This window comes from Pseudophryne corroboree, chromosome 2 (genome assembly GCF_028390025.1).
Source record: "Pseudophryne corroboree isolate aPseCor3 chromosome 2, aPseCor3.hap2, whole genome shotgun sequence".
NCBI lineage: Eukaryota > Metazoa > Chordata > Amphibia > Anura > Myobatrachidae > Pseudophryne > Pseudophryne corroboree.
Window position 1 is genome coordinate 396,650,949 of NC_086445.1, and position 18,767 is coordinate 396,669,715.

Genomic DNA, 18,767 nt, shown 5'->3' on the forward strand with positions numbered 1-18,767 from the left:
TTGTGAAATCTACTTATGATTTTGCAGAACCTGTAAAGTTATTGAGGCCATTAATTAAATGCACACCAGCTAAAGAAGTTCAGGTGTATGCAAATGCAGTTTCATCCAATAATGAATTTCAGTTTCAAGTCACTGAAAATTAAGTTGAAAAAGGACTTTCAATGGACAGCAGTATCCTGGGGAGGTGACACAGGTTGTTGGGTCTGATCTGAAGTTGAAGTTTCAGTCAGAGCCGGATTTAGGGGTCAATGATATTGATGCCCCCCCAAGCACAATGTTATCGTCCGGCGAACATCCAAAAGCCCCCTCCCCTGCTGCTTTGATGCGGCACTGGGAGGGGAGAATGCCATGCTGCATCGCTGCTCTGATGCAGGGGTACACATTGCGCCAGGTCAAGCCTCTTATACACATTCTGTCAGGTCGAGCCCATTACACACACTACGCCTGGTAGCTCCTTATACACATTGCACTAGGTAGCCCCTTATACACATTGCACCAGGTAGCCCATTATACACATTGCACCAGGTAGCCCATTATACACATTGTACCAGGTAGCCCATTATACACGTTACACCAGGTAGCCCCTTATATGCGTTGCGCCAGTTAGCCAGAGAGGAGGAGGAAGCACCCGCGGGTACATCCGGCAGAGAGTGGAGAAAGTTTGGCATGCTGCGATCAGCGCAGCTTCCCGCATGCTCACCCTGTCCTGCTGGATGCCAGGTGGGTTATCTCGGCGCCCACCTGGCATCCATACCTGCTACATGCCCCCCAGACTCCTAACAGCTGACTTGCCGCCTCCTCAGCCACTACCCCGGGAGGAGCAGAGTCTCAAATGGCTCCCAGCGGACAGACACTGTGGCCAGAGCAGCCGCCCGCCACAGTGACCACTATGAGGAAGTCAGCACGCAGCCGCCTGTAGCACCACTGGTTTTGGGGGGAAGGAATGCTGTGCCGCCCCTAGGCACGTGCCTCACGTGCCTAGTGGAAATCCGGCACTAGTTTCAGTAATGAGTCAGCACAGTAAAACTAAACAGTGGAAATGACCAACACGGGAGGATAAGGTGTTTTACACCCAGGACAACATTGTAAGAAAGATACAGCCTCCAGAAGTTGCAAATGCAGTGGTGCAAGTATGCGTGTACGCTCGGGTACAGAGTACCCTTAAGAATATGACAGCGATACTCAGTATCACCTGCCACTCACTTTGCACCCGTGACCACCATTACCACAATTATAATGCACCACAAAGTAACAAGACCATCGTGCTTGGCAGCATGATGGCGCCTCCCACTTTGTCAGGGTTACTGGGAGCGCGCCGTTGATGTCATGATGTCACATCATGCTTCCTCCTCTGGCGGCCGAGGCTGGCATGAAGAGAGGAGCCTGATTGCACTTTCCCGCAACGTCCCTTGCTGGGAGCAGCAGTGCAGCTGTTTCCCTTCACTCGGCTCGTGTGACGCATCGGCACTGAGCAGCTTTTGTTTTACACAGGCTGGGCTTCACTGTGTGGGGTAATTAATTTCTAATATAATGTGGACACTACTATATATGTCTATTATTATGGGGGTATTACTACATACGGTATTTCTATTGTAATGTGGACACTACTATATATTTCTATTATACCAGGGGCACTACTACACTATATATTCCTGTTATAATGGAGGCATTATTATATATTGTTATTACATTGGGGGGCATTACTATATATATTTATTATACTGGGGGCATTACTATATATTTCTATTATACTGGGGGTATCACTATATATTTCTATTATACTGGAGGTAGTACTATATATTTCTAATCTTGCCTCCAGAGTACAAAGAAAAGGGGCTTTGTAGTGTCGCCACGCCACTAGTGTCATGTAGCCACTCCCATTTGTGCCATGTGGCCATGCCCCCTCACAACACATGACCACGCCCATTTTCGGCCCTCGGTACCACTAAGAAAATATTTCTACTTGCATCACTGTGCAAATGCCAGAGGGTATTACTTCTTCCAAGATTTAGCTTGATTTGTGTGATGCACGGGACACTTTACTGTTTCTCTATCTTAGAGAAAATGAAAACAATTATCTTAATTTGTTCATGGATTTTAGTTACATATCCAGACTACAAAGATGAGCTGTGGTGGTTTTGTTTTGTGATGACTATTATTACTAGTACAGTATGAAAAGGTTGCCTCTCACAGTGATGAACGGGACGGAGCCGCTTAGCATATTTAAAATAATGTTAATATTTCTGTGCATATGTAAGCTATATGGCTGATATATTTAATTAGGAAATACCTCATATTGGTTTAGAGTGAACAGAAGGTACTTCCAAACAGTTACAATTTACAGAACAGTGGGGGTCATTCCGACCCGATCGCTCGCTGCAGTTTATCGCAGTGCAGCAATCCAGTCGGAACTGCGCATGCGCCGGCACCGCAGTGCACCGGCGCATGCCGGACGGTCGAAGGCCGTCGTTCACTAGCGGTCGCCTCTGCCTGATTGACAGGCAGAGGCGGTTGCTGGGCGGGAGGGGGAAGCACGGTGGCGTTTGCCCGCCGTTATGGGGGCGCGGTCCAGCCAACGCAGGCGTGGCTGGACCGTGCGGTGGGGCGGGCCGCAGCGGCTGCGTGACGTCACACGCAGCCGCTGCGACCAAGGGCAGCGACGATCAACTCCCAGCCTGCCGCAGGAGCTGCGCTGGCCAGGAGTTGTTCCACAAGTACAAAAGCATCGCCCTGTGCTGGGCGTCCCCCCCCCCCCGCATGTCTGGGAACATGATCGTAGCTGTGCTAAATTTAGCACAGCTACGATCAACTCAGAATGACCCCCAGTGTGCTGTGAAAACTTTGCTGTAATTGGCGATTGTTTTTTATGATTTGGAACTTTTACATTGGTGTAATAAAAACTAGAGATGAGCGCCTGAAATTTTTCGGGTTTTGTGTTTTGGTTTTGGGTTCGGTTCCGCGGCCGTGTTTTGGGTTCGAACGCGTTTTGGCAAAACCTCACCGAATTTTTTTTGTCGGATTCGGGTGTGTTTTGGATTCGGGTGTTTTTTTCAAAAAACACTAAAAAACAGCTTAAATCATAGAATTTGGGGGTCATTTTGATCCCAAAGTATTATTAACCTCAAAAACCATAATTTACACTCATTTTCAGTCTATTCTGAATACCTCACACCTCACAATATTATTTTTAGTCCTAAAATTTGCACCGAGGTCGCTGTGTGAGTAAGATAAGCGACCCTAGTGGCCGACACAAACACCGGGCCCATCTAGGAGTGGCACTGCAGTGTCACGCAGGATGTCCCTTCCAAAAAACCCTCCCCAAACAGCACATGACGCAAAGAAAAAAAGAGGCGCAATGAGGTAGCTGACTGTGTGAGTAAGATTAGCGACCCTAGTGGCCGACACAAACACCGGGCCCATCTAGGAGTGGCACTGCAGTGTCACGCAGGATGTCCCTTCCAAAAAAACCCTCCCCAATCAGCACATGATGCAAAGAAAAAGAAAAGAAAAAAGAGGTGCAAGATGGAATTGTCCTTGGGCCCTCCCACCCACCCTTATGTTGTATAAACAAAACAGGACATGCACACTTTAACCAACCCATCATTTCAGTGACAGGGTCTGCCACACGACTGTGACTGATATGACGGGTTGGTTTGGACCCCCCCCAAAAAAGAAGCAATTAATCTCTCCTTGCACAAACTGGCTCTACAGAGGCAAGATGTCCACCTCATCTTCACCCTCCGATATATCACCGTGTACATCCCCCTCCTCACAGATTATCAATTCGTCCCCACTGGAATCCACCATCTCAGCTCCCTGTGTACTTTGTGGAGGCAATTGCTGCTGGTCAATGTCTCCGCGGAGGAATTGATTATAATTCATTTTAATGAACATCATCTTCTCCACATTTTCTGGATGTAACCTCGTACGCCGATTGCTGACAAGGTGAGCGGCGGCACTAAACACTCTTTCGGAGTACACACTTGTGGGAGGGCAACTTAGGTAGAATAAAGCCAGTTTGTGCAAGGGCCTCCAAATTGCCTCTTTTTCCTGCCAGTATAAGTACGGACTGTGTGACGTGCCTACTTGGATGCGGTCACTCATATAATCCTCCACCATTCTATCAATGTTGAGAGAATCATATGCAGTGACAGTAGACGACATGTCCGTAATCGTTGTCAGGTCCTTCAGTCCGGACCAGATGTCAGCATCAGCAGTCGCTCCAGACTGCCCTGCATCACCGCCAGCGGGTGGGCTCGGAATTCTGAGCCTTTTCCTCGCACCCCCAGTTGCGGGAGAATGTGAAGGAGGAGATGTTGACAGGTCGCGTTCCACTTGACTTGACAATTTTGTCACCAGCAGGTCTTTCAACCCCAGCAGACCTGTGTCTGCCGGAAAGAGAGATCCAAGGTAGGCTTTAAATCTAGGATCGAGCACGGTGGCCAAAATGTAGTGCTCTGATTTCAACAGATTGACCACCCGTGAATCCTTGTTAAGCGAATTAAGGGCTGCATCCACAAGTCCCACATGCCTAGCGGAATCGCTCCCTTTTAGCTCCTTCTTCAATGCCTCCAGCTTCTTCTGCAAAAGCCTGATGAGGGGAATGACCTGACTCAGGCTGGCAGTGTCTGAACTGACTTCACGTGTGGCAAGTTCAAAGGGCATCAGAACCTTGCACAACGTTGAAATCATTCTCCACTGCACTTGAGACAGGTGCATTCCATCTCCTATATCGTGCTCAATTGTATAGGCTTGAATGGCCTTTTGCTGCTCCTCCAACCTCTGAAGCATATAGAGGGTTGAATTCCACCTCGTTACCACTTCTTGCTTCAGATGATGGCAGGGCAGGTTCAGTAGTTTTTGGTGGTGCTCCAGTCTTCTGTACGTGGTGCCTGTACGCCGAAAGTGTCCCGCAATTTTTCTGGCCACCGACAGCATCTCTTGCACGCCCCTGTCGTTTTTTAAAAAATTCTGCACCACCAAATTCAAGGTATGTGCAAAACATGGGACGTGCTGGAATTTGCCCATATTTAATGCACCACAATATTGCTGGCGTTGTCCGATGCCACAAATCCACAGGAGAGTCCAATTGGGGTAAGCCATTCCGCGATGATCTTCCTCAGTTGCCGTAAGAGGTTTTCAGCTGTGTGCGTATTCTGGAAAGCGGTGATACAAAGCGTAGCCTGCCTAGGAAAGAGTTGGCGTTTGCGAGATGCTGCTACTGGTGCCGCCGCTGCTGTTCTTGCGGCGGGAGTCCATACATCTACCCAGTGGGCTGTCACAGTCATATAGTCCTGACCCTGCCCTGCTCCACTTGTCCACATGTCCGTGGTTAAGTGGACATTGGGTACAACTGCATTTTTTCGGAGACTGGTGAGTCTTTTTCTGACGTCCGTGTACATTCTCGGTATCGCCTGCCTAGAGAAGTGGAACCTAGATGGTATTTGGTAACGGGGGCACACTGCCTCAATAAATTGTCTAGTTCCCTGTGAACTAACGGCGGATACCGGACGCACGTCTAACACCAACATAGTTGTCAAGGACTCAGTTATCCGCTTTGCAGTAGGATGACTGCTGTGATATTTCATCTTCCTCGCAAAGGACTGTTGAACAGTCAATTGCTTACTGGAAGTAGTACAAGTGGGCTTACGACTTCCCCTCTGGGATGACCATCGACTCCCAGCGGCAACAACAGCAGCGCCAGCAGCAGTAGGCGTTACACGCAAGGATGCATCGGAGGAATCCCAGGCAGGAGAGGACTCGTCAGACTTGCCAGTGACATGGCCTGCAGGACTATTGGCATTCCTGGGGAAGGAGGAAATTGACACTGAGGGAGTTGGTGGGGTGGTTTGCGTGAGCTTGGTTACAAGAGGAAGGGATTTACTGGTCAGTGGACTGCTTCCGCTGTCACCCAAAGTTTTTGAACTTGTCACTGACTTATTATGAATGCGCTGCAGGTGACGTATAAGGGAGGATGTTCCGAGGTGGTTAACGTCCTTACCCCTACTTATTACAGCTTGACAAAGGGAACACACGGCTTGACACCTGTTGTCCGCATTTCTGGTGAAATACCTCCACACCGAAGAGCTGATTTTTTTGGTATTTTCACCTGGCATGTCAACGGCCATATTCCTCCCACGGACAACAGGTGTCTCCCCGGGTGCCTGACTTAAACAAACCACCTCACCATCAGAATCCTCCTGGTCAATTTCCTCCCCAGCGCCAGCAACACCCATATCCTCCTCATCCTGGTGTACTTCAACACTGACATCTTCAATCTGACTATCAGGAACTGGACTGCGGGTGCTCCTTCCAGCACTTGCAGGGGGCGTGCAAATGGTGGAAGGCGCATGCTCTTCACGTCCAGTGTTGGGAAGGTCAGGCATCGCAACCGACACAATTGGACTCTCCTTGTGGATTTGGGATTTCAAAGAACGCACAGTTCTTTGCGGTGCTTTTGCCAGCTTGAGTCTTTTCAGTTTTCTAGCGAGAGGCTGAGTGCTTCCATCCTCATGTGAAGCTGAACCACTAGCCATGAACATAGGCCAGGGCCTCAGCCGTTCCTTGCCACTCCGTGTGGTAAATGGCATATTGGCAAGTTTACGCTTCTCCTCCGACAATTTTATTTTAGGTTTTGGAGTCCTTTTTTTACTGATATTTGGTGTTTTGGTTTTGACATGCTCTGTACTATGCCATTGGGCATCGGCCTTGGCAGACGACGTTGCTGGCATTTCATCGTCTCGGCCATGACTAGTGGCAGCAGCTTCAGCACGAGGTGGAAGTGGATCTTGATCTTTCCCTAATTTTGGAACCTCAACATTTTTGTTCTCCATATTTTAATAGGCACAACTAAAAGGCACCTCAGGTAAATAAACAATGCAGATGGATGGATTGGATACTAGTATACAATTATGGACGGGCTGCCGAGTGCCGACACAGAGGTAGCCACAGCCGTGAACTACCGCACTGTACTGTGTCTGCTGCTAATATATAGACTGGTTGATAAAGAGATAGTATACTCGTAACTAGTATGTATGTATAAAGAAAGAAAAAAAAACCACGGTTAGGTGGTATATACAATTATGGACGGGCTGCCGAGTGCCGACACAGAGGTAGCCACAGCCGTGAACTACCGCACTGTACTGTGTCTGCTGCTAATATATAGACTGGTTGATAAAGAGATAGTATACTCGTAACTAGTATGTATGTATAAAGAAAGAAAAAAAAACCACGGTTAGGTGGTATATACAATTATGGACGGGCTGCCGAGTGCCGACACAGAGGTAGCCACAGCCGTGAACTACCGCACTGTACTGTGTCTGCTGCTAATATATAGACTGGTTGATAAAGAGATAGTATACTCGTAACTAGTATGTATGTATAAAGAAAGAAAAAAAAACCACGGTTAGGTGGTATATACAATTATGGACGGGCTGCCGAGTGCCGACACAGAGGTAGCCACAGCCGTGAACTACCGCACTGTACTGTGTCTGCTGCTAATATATAGACTGGTTGATAAAGAGATAGTATACTCGTAACTAGTACGTATGTATAAAGAAAGAAAAAAAAACCACGGTTAGGTGGTATATACAATTATGGACGGGCTGCCGAGTGCCGACACAGAGGTAGCCACAGCCGTGAACTACCGCACTGTACTGTGTCTGCTGCTAATATATAGACTGGTTGATAAAGAGATAGTATACTCGTAACTAGTATGTATGTATAAAGAAAGAAAAAAAAACCACGGTTAGGTGGTATATACAATTATGGACGGGCTGCCGAGTGCCGACACAGAGGTAGCCACAGCCGTGAACTACCGCACTGTACTGTGTCTGCTGCTAATATAGACTGGTTGATAAAGAGATAGTATACTCGTAACTAGTATGTATGTATAAAGAAAGAAAAAAAAACCACGGTTAGGTGGTATATACAATTATGGACGGGCTGCCGAGTGCCGACACAGAGGTAGCCACAGCCGTGAACTACCGCACTGTACTGTGTCTGCTGCTAATATAGACTGGTTGATAAAGAGATAGTATACTCGTAACTAGTATGACTATAAAGAAAGAAAAAAAAACCACGGTTAGGTGGTATATACAATTATGGACGGGCTGCCGAGTGCCGACACAGAGGTAGCCACAGCCGTGAACTACCGCACTGTACTGTGTCTGCTGCTAATATAGACTGGTTGATAAAGAGATAGTATACTCGTAACTAGTATGTATGTATAAAGAAAGAAAAAAAAACCACGGTTAGGTGGTATATACAATTATGGACGGGCTGCCGAGTGCCGACACAGAGGTAGCCACAGCCGTGAACTACCGCACTGTACTGTGTCTGCTGCTAATATATAGACTGGTTGATAAAGAGATAGTATACTCGTAACTAGTATGTATGTATAAAGAAAGAAAAAAAAACCACGGTTAGGTGGTATATACAATTATGGACGGGCTGCCGAGTGCCGACACAGAGGTAGCCACAGCCGTGAACTACCGCACTGCACTGTGTCTGCTGCTAATATAGACTGGTTGATAAAGAGATAGTATACTACTAATATTATATACTGGTGGTCAGGTCACTGGTCACTAGTCACACTGGCAGTGGCACTCCTGCAGCAAAAGTGTGCACTGTTTAATTTTAATATAATATTATGTACTCCTGGCTCCTGCTATAACCTATAACTGGCACTGCAGTAGTGCTCCCCAGTCTCCCCCACAATTATAAGCTGTGTGAGCTGAGCAGTCAGACAGATATATAATATATATAGATGATGCAGCACACTGGCCTGAGCCTGAGCAGTGCACACAGATATGGTATGTGACTGACTGAGTCACTGTGTGTATCGCTTTTTTCAGGCAGAGAACGGATATATTAAATAAACTGCACTGTGTGTCTGGTGGTCACTCACTATATAATATATTATGTACTCCTGGCTCCTGCTATAACCTATAACTGGCACTGCAGTAGTGCTCCCCAGTCTCCCCCACAATTATAAGCTGTGTGAGCTGAGCAGTCAGACAGATATATAATATTATATATAGATAATAGATGATGCAGCACACTGGCCTGAGCCTGAGCAGTGCACACAGATATGGTATGTGACTGAGTCACTGTGTGCTGTGTATCGCTTTTTTCAGGCAGAGAACGGATTATAAATAAAAGTGGTGGTCACTGGTCACTATCAGCAAAACTCTGCACTGTACACTACTGAGTACTCCTAATGCTCCCCAAAATTAGTAAATCAAGTGTCTAAACGGAGAGGACGCCAGCCACGTCCTCTCCCTATCAATCTCAATGCACGTGTGAAAATGGCGGCGACGCGCGGCTCCTTATATAGAATCCGAGTCTCGCGATAGAATCCGAGCCTCGCGAGAATCCGACAGCGTCATGATGACGTTCGGGCGCGCTCGGGTTAACCGAGCAAGGCGGGAAGATCCGAGTCACTCGGACCCGTGAAAAAAAACATGAAGTTCTGGCGGGTTCGGATTCAGAGAAACCGAACCCGCTCATCTCTAATAAAAACCCTATCTAAAATGCAGCATAGAGTTAAATCAAAGTAGTTTCTTATACTTTGGAATGTGTAGATTTAATAAATTTAAAAATTTACTGGTAAGTGACATTTTTTTTTGTACTTTATGTTCACTTTCAGGAGAAACGTCCAGCTGGAATTTTTGCTAAATCACATAAGGGCGATTATACTCATGCGATGCAAACACATTACGTGTGCACAACCCCATTTATGCGATCACATCTTGCCAGGATGCGATCACAGGCTGATTGACAGGCGGAAGGCATGCACATGGTTTTTGTGGGGCGTAGTTGGGGAAACACGGGCGTGTCATGGACGTTTTCAAGGCATGCATCTGACGTCACCTGCAATTAAAAACATGGTGCCTGGTGCAACTGTATTCTCATTACTCCGAGTAGCCCTGAGTCACCTGCAACTGTCGATGACACTCGATTTCTGCATATGCATTGCAGTTTTGAGACTGCATACGCTATTTTGCGATTGCATCGGCTGGCCTCGTTTACCTTTCTGGGCGGCTCTTTGTATATGATTTTTATCAGAAGCAGAATTGAGAAAATCGCTGTTTCTGTCTAAGTAGCAATCCAAGCTGAATAAGGTCCTATGTTCTGTAATATACACATTTATAAAGGTTTATTCATACAGTAGTAAAAACAACTGAGTGGGGGATTGGTCAATCACCACTTCATTTGGAAGATATCTACTTAAAAAGAAGTGTGACAATGGCACAGAATTATTGTGGACAATAGCAATCCATAAGGGTCAAGGGTCATTCAGACTGGATTGCTGCAGTGGCAGCAATCGCCGTCTGAAGCCCATAGCGGGCGCACTGCACGGGCGCACCCCGTGAAGCCCAGTGAGATGCAAAAGCATTTCAGGGCTGCGATCGCCTCTGCCTGATTGACAGGTAGAGGCGGTCGAGGGGCGGGTGGGGGCGTGCCAACGGCGTTAGAATGTCGTTGGTGGAGCGTGGTCCGGACAACGCAGGCCACTGTGGCCTGGGACGGCGGGTAGCCCTGTGCTGGGCATCCCCCCGCATGTCTGAGTAACTGATCATACTGTATAATATATGTGCTAAATTTATCACATCTACGATCAGATCTGAATGAACCCCCATGTCAGGATCTTTTTAAGGCTTTAACATCTAATATGCGATTAAGGAGTATAAAAACATGGCCACAAGTAGGTTTAGGAAGAGTTTCTTTTTGTCTGTGATTTTTAGGTTACATTTACGGTGAATTGTTTGTAACATGTTTTACTTTTGGATTCATGGTCATCTGGTTCGTTATTTCACTTCATTTGCATGTGATGAGTTTGAAGTGAAAATAAACAATTTAATTAAATTGTTTAATCTAATCCATTGTGTCTGGTCTGTCCCTTTTGTACATCCTATCCTGTATTTCAAAAACTGTCATGTGCATGTCTGTCTTCGAGTACTTCTGACTGCCATGCGATTTGTTTGAAATAGCATCCATTCCCTTTTATTCTACCTACAGTATCTGTAACTGTCATGTATTGCACTTTGTCATCTTGTACACCCCGTTACTCGCCTACCGTGTGATGTTATAGTAATGCTTTGTACTTCTGCTATTGTTATCTGTTGTATACTGTACTTACGCTTTGTAATTCTGATATGTTTGTATGTATAACCCTTGTATGGAGCTACAAAAATGTTGTTAAAAAATAGTAGTAATAATAATAATAATAATAATAATAAAGTTTCTTTAAACCAATGGAATAACCCAGTACTAGTTCTACCATGTGTTTATACAGTAGTGCTGCACTCATACATTGTGGGACGTATGCAAAGTAGGTTGCAAAATAGATGTAAGGGTATATTTACTAAGGTGCGGGTTTATAGAAATGGGGCTGTTGCCCATAGCAACCAATCAGATTCTACTTATCATTTATCTAACACCTTCCTGAAGATAATAGCCAGAATCTGATTGGTTGCTATGGGCAAAATCTCCACTTCAATAAACCTGCACCTTAGTAAATATACCCCATAGTGTGAATTTGATCAATTTACAATTTCAATACAGTAAGTTCAACTTCTCATTAGATCCTTTTTGTTATTAAAAGTCAGATTCAATGTATTGGCAACTGACACTGTAATGCAGTAACAGAACTTGAGAGTGGTGGGCCCAGGTGCAAAAATATGCTCTGTGCCTCCCCCCCCCCCCCCTCCTCCGCCCTACAGGAAGAAGCAGTGGGTGACAGCAGCAGAGGCTGTGGGTGACAGCGGCGGAGGTTGTGGGCGACGGAGAGGCAGGTGGTGACTGGGGAGTCAGTGGGTGACAGGTAGAGGTGACTGGGAGTGACAGAGAGTGACAGGGAGAGGCAGGAAGACGTAGATGAGGTTTGAGGAGGCAGTGGGTGATGGGGAGAGGCAATGGGTGGTAGGTGGTGACTGGGGAGTCAGTAGAGGGTGACAGAAGCAGTGGGTGGCAGAGGAGAGGCAGACAAGGAGAGGCAGTCGGTGAATGGAAAGTCAGTGGGTGACAGGTAGAGGCAGATAGGGAGCGACAGAGGGTGATGGGGTGAGGCAGAGGGTGATGAGGAGAGGTAGAGGGTGGCAGGTGGTGACTGGGGAGTCAGTGGGTGACAGAGATATCGGGTGACAAGGAAAAGGTGGCAGGGAGGGGCAGTGGGTGATTGGGGAGTCGGAGGGTGAGAGGAAGGAGCAGATGGGTGACAGTGGAAGACAGAGGGAGACTGTGAGAGAGGCTGTGGGTGACAGCGAGAGAGGCTGTGGGTGACAGTAAGAGAGGCAGTGGGTGACAGAGGAGCAGGTAGTGACAGGTAGAGGTAGCTGGGAGAGGTAGAGGGTGAAAGGAAGAGGCAGTGGGTGATGAGGGGATGGCAGTGGGTGACAGAGGGAAGGCAGAGAGTGACAAGAAGATAGTGGGTGATGGAGAGAGGCAGAGAGGGACAAAGAAAGGCAAAGGGTGAAAGTGGAAGGCAGAGGGTGAAAGCGGAAGGCAGAGGCTGACAGAGAGAGAGGCAATGGGTGACTAGGGAGTAGCAGTGGGTGACTGGGAAGAGGCTTTGGGTAACAACAACAATGTTTTCCCCAGAATTTGTATGGCAGGCATTATGAGGTCAACAGGAAGGGAAGCGGGGTGGGGCTGTTAAAGTGCAGACTTTGGAGGAGCAGTAGACTGATGTATGTGGTGGCACCATGCCTCAGGGTACACTAGGGCCCACCATTATCTGTGATTGGGGTCTGAGGGTGGCAGCAGCATGTCTGTTCAGTAGCAGCCTTGGTCGCACACTGTGTGTGCTGCTGCTACATGTTCATGTGTGATAGTGAAAACAGGAACACACTTTAGCTAGGACAGAGCGGAACTTCCTCTTTGGGCTGCACTGGCAGAAAGGTTGTGTTTGCAGAATGATTTACTTACTACTTCTGGGGCCACTTCCACTGTCTCTGCAGGCAGGGTTGTTACTTCTAACAGCCTGTCCGCAATTGTCACCTTGTCAGCACTGCATCCTAAGAGCTCATGAAGTCCGTGTCACTCATGAGGCAGAGATGAGAAGCCAAGCAGAGATGACACGGGGAAGCATTCATTGCCCCTTCACCTGACCTCCGTCTGTCCGTAATTTATCCTTACTCCTCTACACCACGGGCAGCCCACGGGCAGCAAAGCAGCTTAATGAGTCTGTTTGACTCATTATAAACCTGCCGGCTGTGGGCCCCTAAACAGCGGCAGGCTCTCGGTGCAATGCACCACCTGCACCGGCACTAGTTCCTCCACTGCTGTGATAACATCTTGTTCAGAGCAGTAGCATTTATTTACATGACTTTTGTTATATCTGTATATTGTTAAGTTAACATATGAAATACACACTTTCTGTTTTGGAATTGAGAAATTTTAAATCGAGTGGTTTTTACTAGAGATGAGCGGGTTCGGTTCCTTGGAATCCGAACCCGCCCGAACTTCAGGTTTTTTTACACGGGGCCGAGCGACTCGGATCTTCCCGCCTTGCTCGGTTAACCCGAGCGCGCCCAAACGTCATCATCCCGCTGTCGGATTCTCGCGAGGCTCGGATTCTATCGCGAGACTTGGATTCTATATAAGGAGCCGCGCGTCGCCGCCATTTTCACACGTGCATTGAGATTGATAGGGAGAGGACGTGGCTGGCGTCCTCTCCGTTTAGAGTGACTAGAGTACTAGAGAGAGACACAAATTTTGGGGAGCATATAGGAGGAGTACTACTTGCTGCTGATAGTGTGACCAGTGACCAGTGCCACCAGTTTAATTAATCCGTTCTCTGCCTGAAAAAAAACGATACACACTGCACAGTGTGACACAGTCACACATACCATATCTGTGCTCAGCCCAGTGTGCTGCATCATATACTGTATATCATTATCTGACTGCTGAGTGCTCACTGCTCACACAGCTTAATTGTGGGGGAGACTGGGGAGCAGTTATAGCAGGAGTACATTTAAGTACAGTGCACACTTTTGCTGCCAGAGTGCCACTGCCAGTGTGACTGACCAGTGACCACTGACCACCAGTATTGTGATTGTCTGCTGACCACCAGTATATTGTGATTGTCTGCCTGAAAAAGTTAAACACTCGTCGTGTGGTGTTTTTATAAACGCATTCTGCAGACAGTGTCCAGCAGGTCCGTCATTACATAATATATACCTGTCCGGCTGCAGTACTAGTGTGATATATATATATATATTTTAATTTTATCTCATTATCATCCAGTCTATATTAGCAGCAGACACAGTACGGTAGTCCACGGCTGTAGCTACCTCTGTGTCGGCAGTTGCTCGTCCATCCATAATTGTATACCACCTACCCGTGGTTTTTTTTTTTCTATCTTCTTGATACTAGTAGCTTACTTTAGGAGTCTGCAGTGCTGACAGACAGTGTCCAGCAGGTCCGTCATTACATAATATATACCTGTCCGGCTGCAGTACTAGTGTGATATATATATATATTTTAATTTTATCTCATTATCATCCAGTCTATATTAGCAGCAGACACAGTACGGTAGTCCACGGCTGTAGCTACCTCTGTGTCGGCAGTCGCTCGTCCATCCATAATTGTATACCACCTACCCGTGGTTTTTTTTTTTTCTATCTTCTTGATACTAGTAGCTTACTTTAGGAGTCTGCAGTGCTGACAGACAGTGTCCAGCAGGTCCGTCATTACATAATATATACCTGTCCGGCTGCAGTACTAGTGTGATATATAATATATATATATTTTAATTTTATCTCATTATCATCCAGTCTATATTAGCAGCAGACACAGTACGGTAGTCCACGGCTGTAGCTACCTCTGTGTCGGCAGTCGCTCGTCCATCCATAATTGTATACCACCTACCCGTGGTTTTTTTTTTCTATCTTCTTGATACTAGTAGCTTACTTTAGGAGTCTGCAGTGCTGACAGACAGTGTCCAGCAGGTCCGTCATTACATAATATATACCTGTCCGGCTGCAGTACTAGTGTGATATATAATATATATATATTTTAATTTTATCTCATTATCATCCAGTCTATATTAGCAGCAGACACAGTACGGTAGTCCACGGCTGTAGCTACCTCTGTGTCGGCAGTCGCTCGTCCATCCATAATTGTATACCACCTACCCGTGGTTTTTTTTTCTATCTTCTTGATACTAGTAGCTTACTTTAGGAGTCTGCAGTGCTGACAGACAGTGTCCAGCAGGTCCGTCATTACATAATATATACCTGTCCGGCTGCAGTACTAGTGTGATATATATATATATATTTTAATTTTATCTCATTATCATCCAGTCTATATTAGCAGCAGACACAGTACGGTAGTCCACGGCTGTAGCTACCTCTGTGTCGGCAGTCGCTCGTCCATCCATAATTGTATACCACCTACCCGTGGTTTTTTTTTTCTTTCTATCTTCTTGATACTAGTAGCTTACTTTAGGAGTCTGCAGTGCTGACAGACAGTGTCCAGCAGGTCCGTCATTACATAATATATACCTGTCCGGCTGCAGTACTAGTGTGATATATATATATATTTTAATTTTATCTCATTATCATCCAGTCTATATTAGCAGCAGACACAGTACGGTAGTCCACGGCTGTAGCTACCTCTGTGTCGGCAGTCGCTCGTCCATCCATAATTGTATACCACCTACCCGTGTTTTTTTTTCTATCTTCTTGATACTAGTAGCTTACTTTAGGAGTCTGCAGTGCTGACAGACAGTGTCCAGCAGGTCCGTCATTACATAATATATACCTGTCCGGCTGCAGTACTAGTGTGATATATATATATATTTTAATTTTATCTCATTATCATCCAGTCTATATTAGCAGCAGACACAGTACGGTAGTCCACGGCTGTAGCTACCTCTGTGTCGGCAGTCGCTCGTCCATCCATAATTGTATACCACCTACCCGTGGTTTTTTTTTTCTTTCTTCTTTATACATACTACTATAGTAGCTTACTGTAGCAGTCTGCGGTGCTGCTGAGCTGACAGTGTCCAGCAGGTCCGTCATCAGTCATTACATAATAAATATATATACCTGTCCGGCTGCAGTACTAGTGATATTATATATATATATATTGATTTCATCTCATTATCATCCAGTCTATATTAGCAGCAGACACAGTACGGTAGTCCACGGCTGTAGCTACCTCTGTGTCGGCAGTCGCTCGTCCATCCATAAGTATACTAGTATCCATCCATCTCCATTGTTTACCTGAGGTGCCTTTTAGTTGTGCCTATTAAAATATGGAGAACAAAAATGTTGAGGTTCCAAAAATAGGGAAAGATCAAGATCGACTTCCACCTCGTGCTGAAGCTGCTGCCACTAGTCATGGCCGAGACGATGAAATGCCAGCAACGTCGTCTGCCAAGGCCGATGCCCAATGTCATAGTACAGAGCATGTAAAATCCAAAACACCAAATATCAGTAAAAAAAGGACTCAAAAATCTAAAATAAAATTGTCGGAGGAGAAGCGTAAACTTGCCAATATGCCATTTACCACACGGAGTGGCAAGGAACGGCTGAGGCCCTGGCCTATGTTCATGGCTAGTGGTTCAGCTTCACATGAGGATGGAAGCACTCAGCCTCTCGCTAGAAAAATGAAAAGACTCAAGCTGGCAAAAGCACAGCAAAGAACTGTGCGTTCTTCGAAATCCCAAATCCACAAAGAGAGTCCAATTGTGTCGGTTGCGATGCCTGACCTTCCCAACACTGGACGTGAAGAGCATGCGCCTTCCACCATTTGCACGCCCCCTGCAAGTGCTGGAAGGAGCACCCGCAGTCCAGTTCCTGATAGTCATATTGAAGATGTCAGTGTTGAAGTACACCAGGATGAGGAGGATATGGGTGTTGCTGGCGCTGGGGAGGAAATTGACAAGGAGGATTCTGATGGTGAGGTGGTTTGTTTAAGTCAGGCACCCGGGGAGACACCTGTTGTCCGTGGGAGGAATATGGCCATTGACATGCCTGGTGAAAATACCAAAAAAATCAGCTCTTCGGTGTGGAAGTATTTCAACAGAAATGCTGACAACATTTGTCAAGCCGTGTGTTGCCTTTGTCAAGCTGTAATAAGTAGGGGTAAGGACGTTAACCACCTCGGAACATCCTCCCTTATACGTCACCTGCAGCGCATTCATAATAAGTCAGTGACAAGTTCAAAAACTTTGGGCGACAGCGGAAGCAGTCCACTGACCAGTAAATCCCTTCCTCTTGTAACCAAGCTCACGCAAACCACCCCACCAACTCCCTCAGTGTCAATTTCCTCCTTCCCCAGGAATGCCAATAGTCCTGCAGGCCATGTCACTGGCAATTCTGACGAGTCCTCTCCTGCCTGGGATTCCTCCGATGCATCCTTGCGTGTAACGCCTACTGCTGCTGGCGCTGCTGTTGTTGCTGCTGGGAGTCGATGGTCATCCCAGAGGGGAAGTCGGAAGACCACTTGTACTACTTCCAGTAAGCAATTGACTGTCCAACAGTCCTTTGCGAGGAAGATGAAATATCACAGCAGTCATCCTGTTGCAAAGCGGATAACTGAGGCCTTGACAACTATGTTGGTGTTAGACGTGCGTCCGGTATCCGCCGTTAGTTCACAGGGAACTAGACAATTTCTTGAGGTAGTGTGCCCCCGTTACCAAATACCATCTAGGTTCCACTTCTCTAGGCAGGCGATACCGAGAATGTACACGGACGTCAGAAAAAGACTCACCAGTCTCCGAAAAAATGCAGTTGTACCCAATGTCCACTTAACCACGGACATGTGGACAAGTGGAGCAGGGCAGGGTCAGGACTATATGACTGTGACAGCCCACTGGGTAGATGTATGGACTCCCGCCGCAAGAACAGCAGCGGCGGCACCAGTAGCAGCATCTCGCAAACGCCAACTCTTTCCTAGGCAGGCTACGCTTTGTATCACCGGTTTCCAGAATACGCACACAGCTGAAAACCTCTTACGGCAACTGAGGAAGATCATCGCGGAATGGCTTACCCCAATTGGACTCTCCTGTGGATTTGTGGCATCGGACAACGCCAGCAATATTGTGTGTGCATTAAATATGGGCAAATTCCAGCACGTCCCATGTTTTGCACATACCTTGAATTTGGTGGTGCAGAATTATTTAAAAAACGAGAGGGGCGTGCAAGAGATGCTGTCGGTGGCCAGAAGAATTGCGGGACACTTTCGGCGTACAGGCACCACGTACAGAAGACTGGAGCACCACCAAAAACGCCTGAACCTGCCCTGCCATCATCTGAAGCAAGAAGTGGTAACGAGCTGGAATTCAACCCTATATATGCTTCAGAGGTTGGAGGAGCAGCAAAAGGCCATTCAAGCCTATACAATTGAGCACGATATAGGAGGTGGAATGCACCTGTCTCAAGCGCAGTGGAGAATGATTTCAACGTTGTGCAAGGTTCTGCTGCCCTTTGAACTTGCCACACGTGAAGTCAGTTCAGACACTGCCAGCCTGAGTCAGGTCATTCCCCTCATCAGGCTTTTGCAGAAGAAGCTGGAGACATTGAAGGAGGAGCTAACACGGAGCGATTCCGCTAGGCATGTGGGACTTGTGGATGGAGCCCTTAATTCGCTTAACAAGGATTCACGGGTGGTCAATCTGTTGAAATCAGAGCACTACATTTTGGCCACCGTGCTCGATCCTAGATTTAAAACCTACCTTGGATCTCTCTTTCCGGCAGACACAAGTCTGCTGGGGTTCAAAGACCTGCTGGTGAGAAAATTGTCAAGTCAAGCAG